Here is a 19,055-nt window from a genome sequence, read left to right as displayed (position 1 = left end):
GTCACAGCCACGTCTGAGTCCAGCCTTCTGCGACACATTGCTCCAAGCATTCCACGGCCCCATCTCGAAGCCCTTCATGGCCCTCATCTCCAAGTTGAATTATTCGCCACTCGCATCGGTGCGTAGGGCCATGAAGACCCTTCCCCACAAATTGTCAGTGCCCTTGCCTGCCACGGCCAATGAGCCAACGGCCACGCCTGCCATGGTCAACAAGCTGGAAGATCTATCCATCCCAGAGCCTGCATTGCCAGCCTCGTTTGTCCCAGAGCCTGCGTTGCTTACGTCTGCCAGGAGGAGGAGGGTCTGTCATGTCATGATTCACTGTTCTTTGCCTTGTGTTTCTCCCCTGTCATCTGTTCCTCCTGGACTACATTTCCCATAAGTCCCTGCCCTCATCACTGCCAGCTGTTCTTGATTTGTCCTCACCTGTGTTTAACTCATTATTCTTTGTGTATATAATGCCCTGATTTCTGTTCAATCCTTGTCAGTTATGTTTTGACCTCCTGTTATTTGACCCGTTCCCTTCATAGATGTTTTGCTCATTTGTGGGTTTTTTTTCCCCCCATCATGGTGGTTTTCCTGTGCCCGTTAATCTGTACTTTATTTTATTAAATACTGTTTCGCTGCACCTAGATCCAGCTCTCGTGACTTCCTTACATTACAGATACTATTTGCACCCCTTATTAAATACTAACATTCAGTATAGGGGCATCACTGCAGCGTGTTTATTTAAATATATATTTTCTCCCCTATCTGGAATGCCCAATATGCTCTCAGTCCTCATGGTGGCAAAGTGACTCATCAATCCAGGTGGAGGATGAATCTCATTTGCCTCTGCATCTGAGACCGTCAATCCACACATCTTATGTGGCTTGTTGAGAGCGTTACCACGTAGACATAACGTGTGTGGAGGCTTCACGCTATTTTCCGCGGCATCCACAACTCCCCACGCGCCCCACTGTGAGCGACCCCCCCCCCCACACACATTATAGAGACCATGAGGAGGTTACCCCATGTGACTCTACCCTCCCTAGCAACTGGACCAATTTGGTTGCTTGGGAGATCTGGCTGGAGTCTCTCAGCACGCCCTGGATTCCAACTCGTGACTCCAGAGGTGGTAGCAGTTTCAATACTCGCTGAGCTACCCAGGCCCCTGCAGCGTGTTTATTTAGAGTCCCACAAACACCCTACACCAACTCCTACCCCTAAACCCAAACCTAACCTTCCCTTATGTGACTGGTGTGGCTGACACTCTGCGTTGTTTCAATAAGAGTCACTGAACCAAAGATGCTGGCATGTGCCTCCTTAGGCACAGGAAAAAACCACACTACCTGTTCAAAATCCTTGTATACAAGACATATCAGACAACAGGGGTGGAATGGGACTAAAAAGTGGCCTTGGACTTTCTATCCCAGAGCGGCCCACCAAACCCAGCCTGCAACATACCACACCATAACACACTGGCTCATTGATTTAATTTTTCAGCTCAATTTAAAAATTGTTGAAAAAAAAACATTTCTATTGACTGCTAGTCTTGACAACAGGCCCCACAGTGCAAAAATTTTAACTTTAAAACATATAAAGCCACTGTAAATGTGATAAGTGGATTTTTGTAGAGAAAGCACTAAAAATAAGTACTTTATAGATCAGACAAATAATGTGTGAGAAAGTGTGTATTTAAGGTGCTGTGACAAGTCAGCATTTCTTCAAAGTTTTTAAAGATCTTAATCACCTTTCAACTTTTTTCCAGAAGTGCAAATAAACTATTATCTTAGTTAATATGAGGTTTGTGGAAACAAGTATAATAATAATATATATGTATATATACTGTAGCTATAAAAGATCATAAAATGTTTTTTAGAAGTGTCACGCTGCTGGACACTGATGATAGTGCTTAAAATTTCATGTCAATTACTCACATAACTATGTGTAAATGTTTATTTTTAAAATAATCTATGAAAACAAAGCTGGCCAGAATATGTACGTACATAAACAAATACAAATATATGTAAAACAAAATAAACATACCTCTTAAAGTGTAGAACTTTGCAGATATTTTGCAGATTAATTGCTCATATTTTCACTCTATGTGAGTTTGTTACAGTGTTTTAATTCCTTCCCCAGATTATTCTTGAGAAAAAGTGAAAAACCCAATGCTTTATAGGCACTGTTTCTGCTATCCTTTAAACAAAGTAAGCCTCTAAGACTTAAACAGCCACAAAGTAATATTTTTCATGATTTATTTTTCATGATTTATTTTCTGCATTTTTATCAGGCGTAAGCATTATTCAGCAAGCCGCACTGCAGTTCCCTGAGGTATGAATAAATTGTCCAAATGACTATGTACTGCTCATAGCTTTACTGTTTGCAGATTTTATATATGCTGTTATTGTATTATAACTTGTAGTTACTTGTAATTTTGTGATTATTCAGAGCTCATCTTATACTTAGTATTACATTATTGTGATTTGTATGTCAAATAATGAGGTTCAAGCAGTTAATAAGCACATATAGAAATGCCATACAATGTGTAAGTAATTTCAAAATAAAAGCCATTGTACTGACTTTACATTACAGAGTTTATTGAATATTCACTCTGTAATTGGGTTCGGACGGGCATACTGGAGACCAGGGCGGCCGCCTATATCGCTTGCAGGATGGGCCAGCACTTGCGCAGCGGGCCGGCCTAAATTAAAAACACCTGGTGCTCCCAACGGCCAGTACGCCTCTGTCAGACAATACACAATTACATGGTGACCAGCAAATTATTTTTCTGGATTTAACCCAAATGTAAAACATCATATGAAACACATAACATATAAAACTCATAGGGTGTAATATACCTGCAAAACTCTGGGAAAAAACACACTACGGGTTCACATTCATGGCTGCTTTTTGCACAAGTTCCCTTTTGATTACGGTTCACTCGACATTGCATCATAGCTAATGCTTTTGGGGAATTCCTTCTCCGATGACCTAGTTGAAGCCCCTGTACAATAATGCCAATTGTCTGATTGGCAATGGTGTTTGAGCCCTGCCCCTTTAGATGTGCAGTTGGCCTATATAAGCCGGTGCGAAATCACCATTCCCTCAGAATTTTCTTCCTTCAAGACAGCGACTTCATCTCTCATCTCGACAAGGCCTCTCATCTCTGCTTCGCAGTCGAGAGACACTTCTCCAGCAGACAGGTTCTTCACCTGTGGACACGAGCAAGATGACTCGGTGCCTTGACAACTCGGTGCCTGTAGCGAGATGACTGACCCGCACCCCTGCAGTGTTCGGTGGAGATCCTTGTATCCTTTAAATATAATTATAAAGAAAATATATCAGAAAATAGCCGCTTGTGTGCAACGCGTCTTTATAAATATGTTGCTCTACAAGTGTTACTTGTGCGAGGGACACATCCCGCCATCAGACAGGCACACTAAAGCGGCTCTCATGGAGACAGACAGTCATCACTGTGAGGACATGAGCCTGAAGACGCTCCGCTCTAGAGTCACCCTAGTTTTGAGGGATGATCCCACCTCCCGCACCCTCCCACCCACCTCCTCTGTGACTCCCAAGGGACCACACGATGAGGCACCGCAAGGTTCGAGCTGGATGAATGTGGGGAGGATCTCGAGCCGTTGCAAACACTGCGAGCCCCCGATCTCCTGACCGTCTTCACCAGTACAGTACGCACGTGATGAGCTCCGACCTAGAGGCTGGCTCTTCCAGAGGCAGACATGATCTAATTTTTTAGTTCCTCAAAGGTACAAGGTGCCTAAACCCCCCATCTTATTTCTAGAAACTATAAATGTAATAGAGTAACATTTAAAAATGGGCGTTTCATTTAGTTTTGGCGCACTTCCGGTTTATACCCCGCCCATATCAGACAACAACACCTAGATCAAGCGTTTGAATGCTTTGATTATTTTTTTTGTTTGTTTGTTAACTTACACATATTGGCTACCCTATCACATATAGGGGACATCTAGTAGTCAGACTTTTACTCCAGTGAATATTTCTCAAGAAGGGAATTAAGGGACTAGACAGGGTATGCTGATTTTTGAAAAAGCCTACTATTTCTGTATAGACACAAACCTCCGCTCAAAGTCTTGGCTAGAAAAAAAGCTACTGAATCGATATTGCTAAGGGGTAAAAAACATGCAGGTAATTAACTGTGTAAACAGGACATGTAATAGGGACACTAAATAGTAAAAAAAAAAAAAAGTATATGTCTGTATGTAAACAGGCGACAAAGGAGGGAGTGTTGTCAAATTTGCGCATTTAATATGAAAATAACAAAAACACCACACATAAATTTAATAATCTAGATCTGCTTCTTCTTGATCAATTTACCTGCACTGCTGCACGTGAGTGATGCGCGTTCACATTCGCAGTGCGCGCGCCACAGTCTGAAGGACCCGCTAAGATGTTCCATTTCTGAGCACTGAATTGAGAGCAGGACTGCAGATCAGACTGCACAAGTTACTGTAGTCACATTTAGAAATTGATTTCACAAGCTGTGGCATTGACCTCCCATTCTCTGGGAATATGTGGTTAGAATTCGAAGGTAAGCAAAAATATCGCCATGATATTAATTTTCTTCATGCATGGTTTAGATTTTTGTTATTTTTGTTATGTTATTTTTTATTTTATTTTATTTTTTTTTTTACTTTGGTGTAGGACAATTATTAGCTATCTTCTAGTAAATTAACATTTTCTAGCTGTGCATTCATAACCTAAGGGTAAAAAAGGAAATACGTCACGGATTAAAGTTTTACAGAAATGCAGTACCTTGTAAAAAAAAAAAAAAAAAAGCCTAATTGAATGCTATGACATTTCAAAAATCATCATCTGAAACCAATTCTAAAGGGCTCAAATAAGAATACTATACTATACCATATAAAGGAAACAGTAGTCTAATTAATTATTTAAAGGTATGAAAGGGAGCTGTTTACCCATTTATTTATTTTTTTTCTTTTAGTTGAGATTTAAACAATTTGTGATTATTTGTGTTAGTTGCACAAATAATTTCTTATGCATACCAACAGTTTCCAAATATTCTAAAATATTAAGAGTCAACGCACAGTTGTACAGTAGACTCCACAAATGGCAAGTTAATTAATATTCTTTTATTGAGAGATCAATCTTGTTATGTGAATAAACTGCATTATGATGTCTGACATCACATCAGATCTGTGTTTGATTTCTGAAATCTGTGTCAATGAAATGAACACAGGGTCATTTCCTCTGCACAGTTATTGCCATTAGGAGTGATTAGTTGTACTGGACAGAAAGGAAAAGCAGTAAACAAACCTTCTGTTATCATGTTTTTCTGAGTCCTTGTGTTTGCCTCTAATACTTATCACAGTTAGCAACAGTTGTTTTTTTTTTGTTTTTTTTTATTTTATTTTTTTTGCTTTTCACACAGAATATTCTGTATACCATATACAGTATATGGATATGCATAAAAGTAATTAAAGCAAAGGAGTGAAACAAAACCCTTTTTCTATTGTATCTCATCAGATTATTTAGTCATAAATTCTGATTAACTTCTGAAATGATATCGTTTAAAAGATTTTGTTTATGTTTGCTTTTCAGTAGTACATCTCCAAATGTTATTGGCTGTTGGCTTGGCCATCATCTGTTTCTTCCTGGTGACTGGCTGCATCATCTGTTGGTGGCACCAGAAGTCCCACCCCTCAGACGACAAGGAGGCGGGGCTATCCCTACCCTCGTTACCCACAGATCATGTGACTGTAACTCTTAGCCCCGCCCCCTATATCAAAGCTCTGCCAATCAGACAGCAGTACGAGGAGCTGGACGGTGACGTCCTGGACTATCCCTCTCTTAACAGCAGTTCCACCCCTTCAGAAGACGACCTTTCCTTTTTTTTTCTCTGCCTCGTGCTCTGACTGAAACAGAGGGACCTCGGAAGTGTCGTTTTTCTCTGCGGCGACTTAGCTCCCCCGCAGTCCCCTCTGCACCAACTAAACCTGTTGTCCTTGACAGATCCTCACTCCCAACCATTCCTAAATTCAGCCTGGTGGCAAAGACCTGCCGAGCACTTGATCGCAGAAGCACTGGGATTGGTGATAACCTCTTGTATTCAGAAAACAGCAGTCTAACTGCCTGCCATTCTCCCTCTAGTCTCCAGGTGGCGCTCTCTCAAACGCAATATGGCTCCAGTTCCAGACGTAGATTCAGTTCGCACAAACCCCCACCATTTCTTCACTTTACCTTGGTCTTCTCACCTACAGAGGGCAGACTCACAGTCACTATTCTGGGTCTCTACCGGGGCTCTAGGAGACTGAGCGGAACAACAGTCAGGGCTTGCCTGCCTCCGCTTTGCCCCACACCAGTGCAGGGCGGCCCTACGCGCAGACGTAGCCTTAGTCCAGAAGCGCCAATGCTAGTGTTCTACCTGCAGGTGAGATCAGCCAGAGAGCTTCGTTCCTGCACCCTTAGGCTGGCAGTATCTAGCAGAGATTTCTCTGGCCTGAGGGAGACGTCTGTGGGCGAACTCGATCTGGCATGTGCGGACATCGACTGGGAGCCCGATTTCACAATCACCCTCAATCGTCAGCTCATCCCTACTAGGAGGAGGATAAGGAAGGTATTAGAGCTTTCCACTTAACATGATAAAGCTTCAAGCAACAAATCTTATCTCATCCATGTTTGAACTGAAGTGTACAATTTCTGCACCACTAGCTTTATCAAAATGGAATTGAAAAATAATGACTGTTTTCAGTGAGGTTTCCGTAAGCCTCTCCCAATTTGCCATTGGTTGAACAAACAGATAGTCCCAATGCAAACGATTTTGGTTGAGCCAGTGTTGCATGTCAGGCTGGTTGGGATGCACAACAACAAACAGCAATGTTTTAAAGCCCCACAAAGCCATTGGGTTACACTTTTTGGAGTAACCAGCCAACAAATTGCTTACGCATAGATAACTGCATATTAACACATTTTATTTTCAATTACGATTTTGGCTTCCAACGATTATGAAAACAAGATAATGGAGATAAAATTATTATTATGCCACATTCCGTTTTGCAATGAAACACCCCGGCGTTATATCTTTAAAGCATCCTTTATTAAAGTTCAAATTATAAGGAAGCGGGTTATGAAAATAATCTCAGAAACCGGCATTTCTCTGTGCGGTCAGCACCGCGTGTATGAGATGCGTGAAGTGACCGGGGAAGAGATTGAATCTTCTCCCGGCTGATGAACACTCTGGGGCAGGGACACTCGTCACTCGCACGCATTTGCTGTAGCTAGATTATAACGTGATGGCTCGCAATGTAGTGAATCATAATATATGTGTCACATTCATCTTATCATGAAGAAAATCGGCGATACACAGCTCTATTAAGGAGAGAAAGTTTGTTGAGTTAAAGATGGATCAAAGTGAACAAAGGTGAGAGAGAGTGTAGTCTTAGTCTATTATACACTGGAACAAAATACATTTTTGATTAGTCTTTTCTGGCTTGTTTTCCAAAATAATATCTAAAACAACATACATTTACTTTAGGAGCTATACTGAGAATGTTGAATACAATATTTAATCAGGGCTCCACATTAACGCTTTTCAATGTGGGACTAGTGGATTTTTGAAGGGGAAAGTGAAAGACAATTTTACTTACCCGACCGGACAAGCAGACTGATTAAAACGTCCATAACGAAAAAATAACCGGCTATACTGTATTTGTGATAGCCTAGGCCTGTGTCACTTATTAGAAAGTTAATATTCTTATTCTGCTGTTGAAAGTAATCCAGAGCACATCATTTTATAATTAGCGATCTAGTAACAGCTGCGCCCTGTTTGACTGACAGGTGGCGTATGTGTGTGCTGAACATGCGCGTGTGTTCTGAAAATGTTCGCGCTAATGAGCACCTGAACGGTCAAATATATTTTAAAATTCTGCCAAAATGCCCGGCTTGGTGAGGTATTCATGTAAACACAGAGAGAGATGTCTAAAGTGAACGTAAACAGTGGATAAAAAAGCGGATTTGTTTTAAAATGTCGGACTTGTAAGTATAAATGTAAGCTAATAGACCTGCTGCCATCTAGTGTAGTCATGTCATAATAATCAAACAACCATAACAAGAAATCACTCACTGCTCTTGACTGGGTAACTTTAGTAGCTTTAAAAAGTATTAATGTATTATAATCATACAGTGAAGACCAGTAGTAGTTTTATGTTGCATTTCATTCTGAATGTTTACTTGAACACTTGATAGCCCACTGCTGTTAAAAACCTTTAAAGCTGTTAAAAAAGCACTGCATTTTCTTAATTTTGTTCTATTATTTTTAATTTATTTCTATTCATTGCTGTTTTTTATTGTTATTTTATTACTGACTGTTTACTAGCCTTGAATAATTACTTAAGAACTTGAAGCCATTCTTCCATAATTAACATAATAAGATATTATATATTATTTTTTGTGCTTTTGAAGCTGGCATTGAGAATCATCAAATTTCACTACAGAGTATTGAAATTTTGGAAATGTGATCATGTATAGCCTTTATTGCACATGGTAGATCTTGCTGCAATAACATGATGAAAAAGTAGATCTCATTCCATAGAAGTGTGAGCACCACTGCTGCTAATGATGGTGATGGAGGCTTTCCTTTATTTGACTACCATACGTAACATAAAATAATTATCATATGACAATAGCCTTCTCCCCTACCCAATGCAGTTTACATTTCAAGTTCAAGAAAATCCACTGTAAAAAGTTTTTTTTTTTTTTTTTTTTTAAAGTTCGGTAAATGCATAATGTTTACAAAATCAGTGAGAAATCATGTTAAATAATCGTGATCTCAATATTAACCAAAATAATCGTGATTATGATTTTTGCCAGAATCGAGCAGCCCTGCTCTGCCCATAGCGAAATCTCATTGGATCCAAACTTCTTCCACATATAGTAGCTGTATATTGTTTTTGAAGTTAAAATCCCATTTATTTTTTCATAGGGGAATTGATTTTTAATGATAACTTCTAAACCTTTAAAGACGGACCTACCGTAAGCTCAGAGGTTGTTAAAATGAAGGTATATGCTCCTGATAAAGGGATAGTTCACCTAAAAATTTAAATTCTCTCATTATTCACTCATCCTCATGCCATCCCAGATGTGTATGACTTTCTTTCTTCTGCAGAACACAAACATAGATTTTTTTTAAATGTCATTTTTGTGTGAACTATCCCTTTATAGCTGTCAGTCTGTGTTATTTCAACTTAATTAAAAAACATTATAAATTATGTTTCAATAGCAGAATTCCTGGTGAAAACCTACTGTACACTATCCATAAATCCTGAAGTGAAAGATCCATCAATCAGAGCCGTAGCAAACGAGCTTTGCAGCGACCGCCTATGACGCACTGTAAATTAACACAAACAAGTCTCCCTACACTCTCAAACTACATATATATTTACGTATATCTGAATAATTTGCAATAAATAGTTTCTATACTTAGAATCTACAACTTTAAACCAATAGTTTTATATTTCTCCATCGTTGTTATTCGATTAAGTAATTTGCAGTGCTTCATCGAATTTTACTGTAGTTTATTCCCTCATTATAGACATTAAGTACAGTCTTGTTCCTTTTTCTTTTTATCCGATTTTCAAATACTTTTTGCTTCAAATCGAAGCTTTTAATATTGTGATTCACGTCAGTGCTGGTTGGTTTGGTTCATGGCTTAGTTGGTTGGAAACAAACGGCTGAAAAAGTGGGCGGGCACTGTTGCACTCTTTGAAACATCAAATATGTTCTGATTGGCTGTGATTTCTATGTGATCCTTGGTACCTGATCTAACATGGTACAATTCTTGAAGTAGAATCAAAAATATCCACATGAAATCCCTAAATTGCCTCATAGTTAGTTCTGAATTACAGCACTGCTGAATGCAGCGGTAGATGTAGTTGTGCTGTAATTTGAGTAGAGAAGATATAATGCCCTGCATCCTAAGGAGTTTTGGTTGGGAGCCGTTTAGAAGCAGCACATCCAGAATTTTGATGAGCCATAAAATATCAGCAGTGTACAGTGCAGTGTGTGATGCACTGTTAAAAACTTACCATCCTCAGGTCAGGTGTGTATGGAAAAGTTTCTGTCTGGTCTGTAAGACAGAAACACAGAAGCAGACTGTTGCAATCTCCACTTCACGTGAACGCAGCACTGTAAAAAATAAAAAGTTGAGTAAACTTAAAAAAGTAAGGCAACCAGCTGCAAAGCATTTTTGAGTTTACTCAACTTCAGGCAAATTTGTTTTACCAATTTAACAATTCCAGTTGGATCTCAAGTTCCATGAACTTAATAAGTTCAGCGAACTCAAAAATATCAATGATCATTACGTTCAATAAACTTGAATTTTTAAGTACAGCTGTCCATAATTTTCAATATTTCTGAAAACAATATAATATTTTTTTTAAAGTAGATCTATATTTTGACATAAGATCATGTATCAGCCCTATCAAGAGACCAAATAATTGGTCTAATTTAAATGGTAGTATAGGTTACAAGTACTTCAAACTTTTAGAAGTTGAATCAACTTTATAAATAAAGATACTTCATCAAAGCGAACACTAATTACCCTGATGGTGACTTTAAACAAAACACAACTTTTTCCAGCAAAACATAATTAAAAACACATAAAGAGCAAAAACATCTATTAATTCAAATCAGATTATTTACAAATTGTTTTAAGTCATAAGTCAGCACGCTTTGACCAAACACACTTAAATAAATTCAAGAGCAGGGGATTGTGGGTAGTGTCTTCAGCCCCAATGCTTCACCAGTGGGCATGCTCAGTAGCAGACGCAACAATGTGAAGTTCATAGTGCTCAGCCTTACAAGGTTCCCTCAGATTTTGACCCATGAATTTTCAAGACCTTTCTATGACTTTAACAAATGGATAACATCATTAAAGATATGAGTCGAAATCAAAGATTTAAATTCCCACATATTTCCAGATTTTCTGTGGTAGAGCCTGGCTTTATAGACTTACAACAGTGAAATTTAAACTTCCATTTCACAGAGGTGCACAACGTTTCAAATAGGGGTGTGTTGGAGTGGTCAAACTGAGCATGCTCAAAAGCCTGTATGTTCTACCTTCACCACCAGATTTGATATTGTATGTTCTCACTGTTTAAAAATGTAAGTTGCTCTGACTTAAATGGCATAAAAGTTGACTTAATTGATTGTTTTAATAAACTCACTTTTTTCAAAATTAGATAGTTCAATCAACTTTTAAAATTGAGCTTGTCTGACAAAACTGAAGTTGAATTTTTTACAGTGAGTGATATGATTGTACGACTGCATAACTGGTGTGCCAACAAGTGGTGCGTTAGCATGGCCCGGAGCCAGTGTTCAGTCCACTGCAGCAAGGTGGACGAGTGCCAGTGGACATCACTAACACAGCAGACAGTAGAAGAGATGCTTTACAGAGAAAAAAATTTGAGAAAGGATGAAATAAAGGAGGGACGGAGAGAAAAATACCCTAGTGGCAGGTACTATTTGCACCCCTAATCAAATACTAACATACAGTATAGGGGCATCACTGCAGTGTGTTTATTGTGTTTATTTAGAGTCCCACAGACACCCTAACCAACCCCTAACCTTACCTTACAAAAATTAACCATGTACTACAGTAACCATAGTATTATCATATTTTGTAGTAAAATCATGGTAACCACAAAAGTTGCTATATTAAAACCACATTACTGTAGAAACACCATGGTTAATTGCATTCAAACTATGGCTTCCACCAATAAAAACATGGTTACTACAATATTACTACTGTAAAACCATGGTTAATTTTACCCGGATCAAATCTTTCTCACAACTCCCCGACCTTCTCTGTGAACAAATTATTGTGTGGAAATCAACATTTATATTCATTTTTATTTATTATTATAAGTAGTATTAAAGGAGATATTAATAGTGAAGTCAGGAAACTGGATGGAAAAAAGTGTGACAAAATGGTGAATCCACACCATCTTTATACCCCTCACCACTGCATCATCACTAGGGGAGCAGGTTATCTTCAATTTCTGTTTCCACCAGACAATTATCCAGCAAATAGAAATTTACCTAGTGCAAACAGTCACTCCAATAAAATTAATGTGGATAGCATAGCTCATATCACTTGATCTTGAAAGAATTTGATGAGAAAAGTTCACATTAACATCTCTTTTGATTGACTTTTGATTGCAGAATTAGGTATCTGAGCACAGTTTGTAACATTGTTGAGATCTCCTCAGAAACTCTAGAGGAGACACAAGTGAGATTACTGGGGTCTTTTTGAGAAACCGTAATCTGAGAAACAGAAATCTTCCGTATATGAGGGAAGTGCTATAGCAATGTCCTAGACACAGAGTCAGTTAAAACCTGGAAAGATCCTCAATAATGGTCCAGAGTCAAGCCGATATGAAAATAACTGATTCATATGTGATTTATAGTGAATTATAATTCCTAAACCTAGATTTTTACTTTTTCTGAAGAACATTCCCTGAATATATAATACTGACATTTACTGTTGACCTGTTTCATTGTTTTAGCCTATAGCTATAACACCTGAGACACACATAGACAATATTGCTTTCCCACTGGACATACAATGTTATTTTATCTGTCAGTTCTGCTTATGATACACTATAAATTTAGTTATCAAACTAATTAATCATGTCTACCCTTGAGTTGCCTTAAAGGGTTAGTTCACCCAAAAATGAAAATTCTCTCATCGTTTACTCACCCCCATGCCATCACAGATGTGTATGTCTTTCTTTTTTCCACAGAACACAAATGAAGATATTCTGAATATTTCAGCTTTGTAGATCAAAACAATGCAAGTGAATGGTGGCCAGATCTTTGAATCTCAAAAAGGCAGATAAAGGCAGCAGTAAAGTAATTCATAAGACTCCGTGGGTTAATCCATGTCATCTGAAGCAATCCAATCAGTTTTGGGTGAGAACAGACCAGGCGCTTACACTTTCTAGCGCCATCTAGTGCTCTGCACATGTCAAGCACTAGGAAGTGTAAACAAGCTTGAAATCATGATCATGCCTAGAGACTACAATGTTAAGATGTACAGTGAAAAAGGTGTTATATATTGGTCTGTTGTCCCCCAAAACTAACAGAATGACTTCAGAAGACATTGATTAAACTACTGGAGTCGAATGGATTACTTTCAAGTTGCCTTTATCTGATTTTTGGAGCTTCAGATTTTGGCCACAGTTCACTTGCATTGAAATGACCTACAGAGCTGAGATATTCTTCTAAAATGTTCATTTTTGTTCTACAGAAGAAAGAATCTGGGATGGCATGAGGCTGAGTAAATGATAAGAGAATGTTAATTTTTGGGTGAACTATCCCTTTAATGCTTAAAATATAAAGCCTTTAAAATAATAATTGAATTGCAGAGTCATGTATATATGTATATATTTTTTACGTTCTCACAATAAGTTTTAGAGCAAACAATAATTGGTGAACCCCCTGCATTGGCGCCACGGACCCTTGAAGTCCCCTGCACTAAAACCATATCTCTGCCAATAATTTTTTATTATCTATTTCTTATTATTCTTTAAATTTTAAATGTCCTCCTGTGTTTGTTTGCTTTCAGAGTCAGAGTTCCCAGGATGCAGTGGGGAATATGTCGCATTCTGTTTATAATGTGAGATTTGTGGGTCAACTCCTGAATCTGCTGCAGTATCAGACTCTCGCACACCGCATGAAAGTAATGGTGCGAAAAGCTGAGAACCTGCCAAAGCTCACCAGATTGCCTGGAACCCCAGGTTATCTATCTATCTATCTATCTGTCTGTCTGTCTGTCTGTCTGTCATAATCGGACTACATCAAATTAGTCATTTTGGATTCAGGGTTGCCCGTTTGTTGTTGCAGATCACTATGTTGTCATCAACCTATGTCAGGATGGAAAAATAATCAGCACCAAGGAGACAAAGGCCACCAGTGGTCCAAACGCTGTTTGGAACGCTCCCTTTCTGTTTGATTTACCTGTTGGTGACATAAGCCAACTTCCTCTAGTCCTGGAGTTCATTGTAATGCAGGTAACCATGAGACATCAGCTTGTTTATTGTAACGATTGATTATGCAATCAGTATTGATATTTAGAATACGCTTGTTTTGTTTTTTGTTTGTTTTTTTAACAGTCATTGTGCCTCAAAATGGCAAAATAAGTTCAAAACAATGCCATCACTCTCTCACTGACAGGGAAGACTGTACACCAAGAGTTGCATTCTGGGTCGTGTTCTGATTGGACACAAGCGTCCTGAAGTGGGAAATCAGCACTGGGAAGAGATGTGCAGCAGGTCGCAGGTGGAGACAACGTGCTGGCATGAACTTCTACTGAGCACCCCATAGGCCAGCAGACCTTGATTAACATGTCCCCTAACCAATCAGATCTTTCACTGTCACTGTCATTGCTTACTCATTTCTCCATGGAATTTTAGATGGAACCCTGGAAGATGCTAAATGAGGGACCTGGTTTGAGGAAAATGTGAAACCATAATGCACCACAGCAGGGTGTGCTAATGCTGCATTATGAGTAGTTTGGTGAACTTTACTGGGCCATCATGTGTCATTTATGTAGTTCCCTAAAACATCACTGGTTACTTTTGCACTTGTGAACTGTGCAATGTTTCCCTGTCATACAGTGAATCAGTCTACATCTGTGTCAAAGATGATCAAGATAGATTTGTAGTTATAAGTCATTTTAAGATGAAGTTTGTAATTATTTTTATGTTAAAATACTTAAAGTATAATAATATGCAAAGTCAACTAAATGTAATATGCATGTGTAATGGGAGCCAACTGGTATGTGATAACTGTGCGATATGTGTAAACCTCACTCCCCTGGCCTCAAGGGGCGCACTAGTGACTGACGCTAAAGGCTACAGCTTTTACATCCGTACTTTTATGGCACCACTGTAACCAGTCCTGCTCGGCCTGCTCCGAGCGGGATTCGAACCGGCGTCTGCGGCATGAGAGGCAGGCGCACTAACAAAGAGGCTAAAGGCTACAGCCTCCAGCGTCAGACCCTAGTGTGCTTCTTGAGGCCAGGGGAGTGAGGTTTACACATACTGCACAGCTATCACATACCAGCTGGCTCCCATTACACTCACTCCCCTAATCCTAACTTCCATCCAGGTCAACAGCACCACTGTAACCAGTCCTACTTGACCTGTTCCGAGTGGGATTTGAACCGGCATCTCCAGCATGGGAGATGGGCGTGCTAACGAGGTGGCTAAAGGCTGAAGCCTCTAACGTCAGTCCCTAGTGTGCCTCTTGAGGCCAGGGGAGGGAGGTATACACATACCGCACAGCTATCACATACCAGCTGGCTCCCGTTTCACAAAGTCATCTAAATGTAAAGCATTGGTAGGTTGGCTTCTTGAAGAGTACAAACACTGTGTCTCTGTGGCACTTTAAAAACATTGCTCTGTATGTTTGAGCGACCCGACATGTCAGGTACTTGCTCAACCAGTAGCGTGAGTTTGAGGTTCTACTGACTGTTTTTGAACAATGAAAGATGAGGGGGCAGGCCAGAAGGGCTGAAAGCAGTTAGCATGTTAACCTTTAATATGGTCTCGGTAATGTCAAAGGGAAAGTTGACCAAAGACTGCAACATAAATTCACAGAAACAAAATGCTCCCTTCTCGTGTGGTGTAACTGGAACAATTGCAAATGTTTTTTGGTTATTTGTGTCATTATATTAACTGGTTGTCATTTGCATAATTGTACTGTGTTAAATATGAGAGTCCTACCACATTCTCCTTCTGAAGTGTTTGTTTCATTAGTTTACGTCTTAGGCACTATAGCACGTTGCATGACGCTGAAATTCTAAATCTTACAAAACTCTCCAGGATGCCTGAAACCCCTACTTAAACCAACCTGATTTAATGCTTTAGTGTTTGTTTCAACAGTTCATCTGGTGAAACAAATTTCTATGCTGGTTAAGGCCGTGCTAGGAAGAATTATGAATGTTAATAATAATAATATGTTTATTTTATATAGCGCCCTTCTACAAATTCAAAGTCACAATGTTTAGATCCACTGTGAAAATCTGGTTATTTATATAACCCCAAATGCTCAATGAAGTGAAAATGGACACACCCCCACACTGTGCAGTTTAATGCAATTACATGAAGCTGAATGGTCTTGTTTGGCAGATTTATCATGTCTGTGATTCTTTCTAAGCATTTGTCTTCCTGCATTTGATCAACACAGTTGGAAGTATCTTTTTTAAAGTGTGGGCTGAAAATCAAGAGTGTTAAATGACTATGTGACATAAATAAATGCTAATGAATGAGCACAGTCCAAAAACATTTAGCTCAAGTGGTGGAATAGAATCATTTTGTGCAGATAAACAGAACTCATTGGACTCATGTTGATCTAACTACTGTATATAGCTGCTCTGGTGTTGGACCAACATGTTTTATGTTGAAAATGAGGGTGAAATTTGCAGTTTAATTTTCAGTTAGGCCTGTAATACCTGGAGAAACTATCTGCTAGCATTCCCATTCATCTTGCAGCCTGGGAAGAATGCAATGTTGCCATCTTTGCTTCATGGGCACCCAGTTCTGGAAAATATTTATTTGTTTATTTATTTATTTGTGAATGCCATGTAACAGATGGCACTGTATTAAAACTCCTTGCTGCAGCCTTTTCTGGTAGATGCTGTAACTACACCATTATGGGGTAAAAAGCATCTTTCTCCATTGATGGCCATTCAAAAGTATCCGTGTATTCTGACAAAATACAAACATTGCAATCTACATAAAAATAGATAAAATATTAGTACATTATTTTTCACCTGTATTTCTTAAAAGTGGCTCCAGGAAAATTAGTTTGTCTGTAAAATAAGCATTGTTTTTCAAAAGCATGTCTCTATCAAACCTTTATGAATGGTGTGCATATACTTGTTATACATGTCATGTAAAAACATACTACTTTACATTTTTGCACAATTTCGGTGGTATATCTCTCTGACTGTTTGACCGAACAGAATAAGAACTGACTGACAAAACTAATGTCCCATTGTGACCTGATGACGTTGTGGTTAGACACACAAACTTCATGATATTTGCATGACAGTTATTTTGTGTGTGTGTGTGTGTGTGTTATCAAAAATATATGTTCGGTTTAGGCCACAGTATCTCTAACTACAGGTCAGAGTTGTATACAAAAGTCTCTTGCTTAATAAATGGTCTGATATTTCCAAAAAATATTAAAGAAGTTTAAAGAAAGTATATTTTTTCTTCTATGGGTTTCTTCACTTCACTGAATCTAAAGTGTCACCCATAGGTTTCCATTTCTGTGACATTTTCCATCAATAACAGCAGGTCTCTTACTCCCTGTATGTATCTCTGTTCCTCCTCAGTGATGCTCTCTCTGTCAGTTCAGAGTATCGATCACTCATCACGGGTGACTCTAGGGATCGTTGCTCACGCTGCTCGTAGGGGACACAAGATGCTCACGACTCATCTGCCATGTGTGTTGGAATCATGCTGTGTGGTTCTGGGTCAGATCCGACCCGACTCCAGAATCTAGAGTTCAAAAGGTGAGGTGAGTCAGAGTTATGGTAGTGAGTTTTGACAGGGCTGTAGAGCAGTGGTTCTCAACCAGGGAGCTGGGACTCACTAGGGGGCCTAAGCACACTTCCAAGGGGGCCTCAAGATGACTTAAAATTAATTTAAAATAAGAAATATTTAAATAATTATTACACTTAAAATGCTTACTTTTAAGATGTATACCTACAAATTATAGACAGACTCTTTCTGAAACTTTTAGAATCAAACATTTTCCATGATTAATTATTTTAATCAGACACGTCTAGTTTCGTGCGAGGGGGCCAAAAATGTGTCTTGGACAGTGGGGGGCCTTGGAGTCAAAAAGGTTGAGAACCACTGCTCTATAATATTGTAGCAATTATCCAGAGATGGAATGAGATTATTAAGCAAACTGTTATCAACTTCTACATGCCAATTGAATATAATAAGGCAAAAATAAATACTTCAAACAGTGTTTAGTGAAAGATATGATTGATTCAAACACTAAAAGTGGTTGTTCTGTATATGTATTATGTATTACAGTTGTAATAATAAAGTCTTAATTAACATTATGGTTATTTAACATATTGAGGTATTATTATTAAGTAAACTGTAGCATTTGGTTACATTGTGTTTTGTGATTTCTCATACCTTGTTTATATAACATCCATCCCTTGTGCACTTTTGGTCTCTAGCGGGTGAGACAGGGCAGGGAAATATAGTACAGCACCATGAGTGAGAGTGTTACCCACTAGGACAGTTTATTTTGAATAAGAGGGGCGGAATGTAACGCAGGAGTGCAATACCGAACTGATGTGGATTGATAGAGAGAGCCCGTCTGTGCGCGCAATGGTGCAAGGAACCGGACGGCGGGGGGAAAAAAAAATTATGTTCAGTGAAAAGTCAAAAGAAGATCGCAATGTATGTAATTGTAAATCAGATACAAGGGCATTGATCCTACCCCCAAAGTACAATCCTCCAATATTTATTTCCTGATCAATGGAAACATGTAAATGCTTCACGCTCAAGTAAAAGTACTATTATATATTTATACTTAAAAGTTGTTAAACTTGAAAAAAGTACTCAAGTACTGTAACGAGAGTAGTTGTAATTTGTTACTTTCCACCTCTGCTCATCCAGTGGTGTCAGGCAAGAGCCAGAAGAATGGGGTTAAGAATCAAGACCTGGGGCCGGTTGCACCAGCTTTACGAAAGTCACAACTTAGCCTAGTTGTGGTGTAAATGGGCAGTAAGTCACAATTTACACACTACTAAATATTTGAGCATTGCACCATTAAACCTAGGAAGAACGTAACCCTATGTATAAAATAAATATTTACAGAAGCTCCCGACCAGGAGTAACGATTCGAATAAAAAATAAAAAAAAGCAGCCTGATTTAATGATATCAATGAGCTCATGTTTTCTTTCACTGACTTCACTGAAATCCTTTAGACATTCTGAAAAAACATACTTCTTTGCAACTCTTCAGCATGAAACCGA

At 38.8% G+C, this 19,055-nt stretch overlaps 1 pseudogene; it reads left to right on the top strand.

The window, feature by feature from the left end:
- The first annotated feature begins 3,366 nt into the window (after positions 1-3,366).
- On the top strand, positions 3,367-17,343 carry LOC127417112 (uncharacterized; annotated as a pseudogene).
- The last annotated feature ends 1,712 nt before the right edge of the window (positions 17,344-19,055 follow it).

The sequence above is a fragment of the Myxocyprinus asiaticus genome, chromosome 26, assembly GCF_019703515.2.
Source record: "Myxocyprinus asiaticus isolate MX2 ecotype Aquarium Trade chromosome 26, UBuf_Myxa_2, whole genome shotgun sequence".
Lineage (NCBI taxonomy): Eukaryota > Metazoa > Chordata > Actinopteri > Cypriniformes > Catostomidae > Myxocyprinus > Myxocyprinus asiaticus.
Note: the sequence above shows the minus strand (reverse complement) of the source record. Positions and strands in the feature narration are given on the sequence as shown.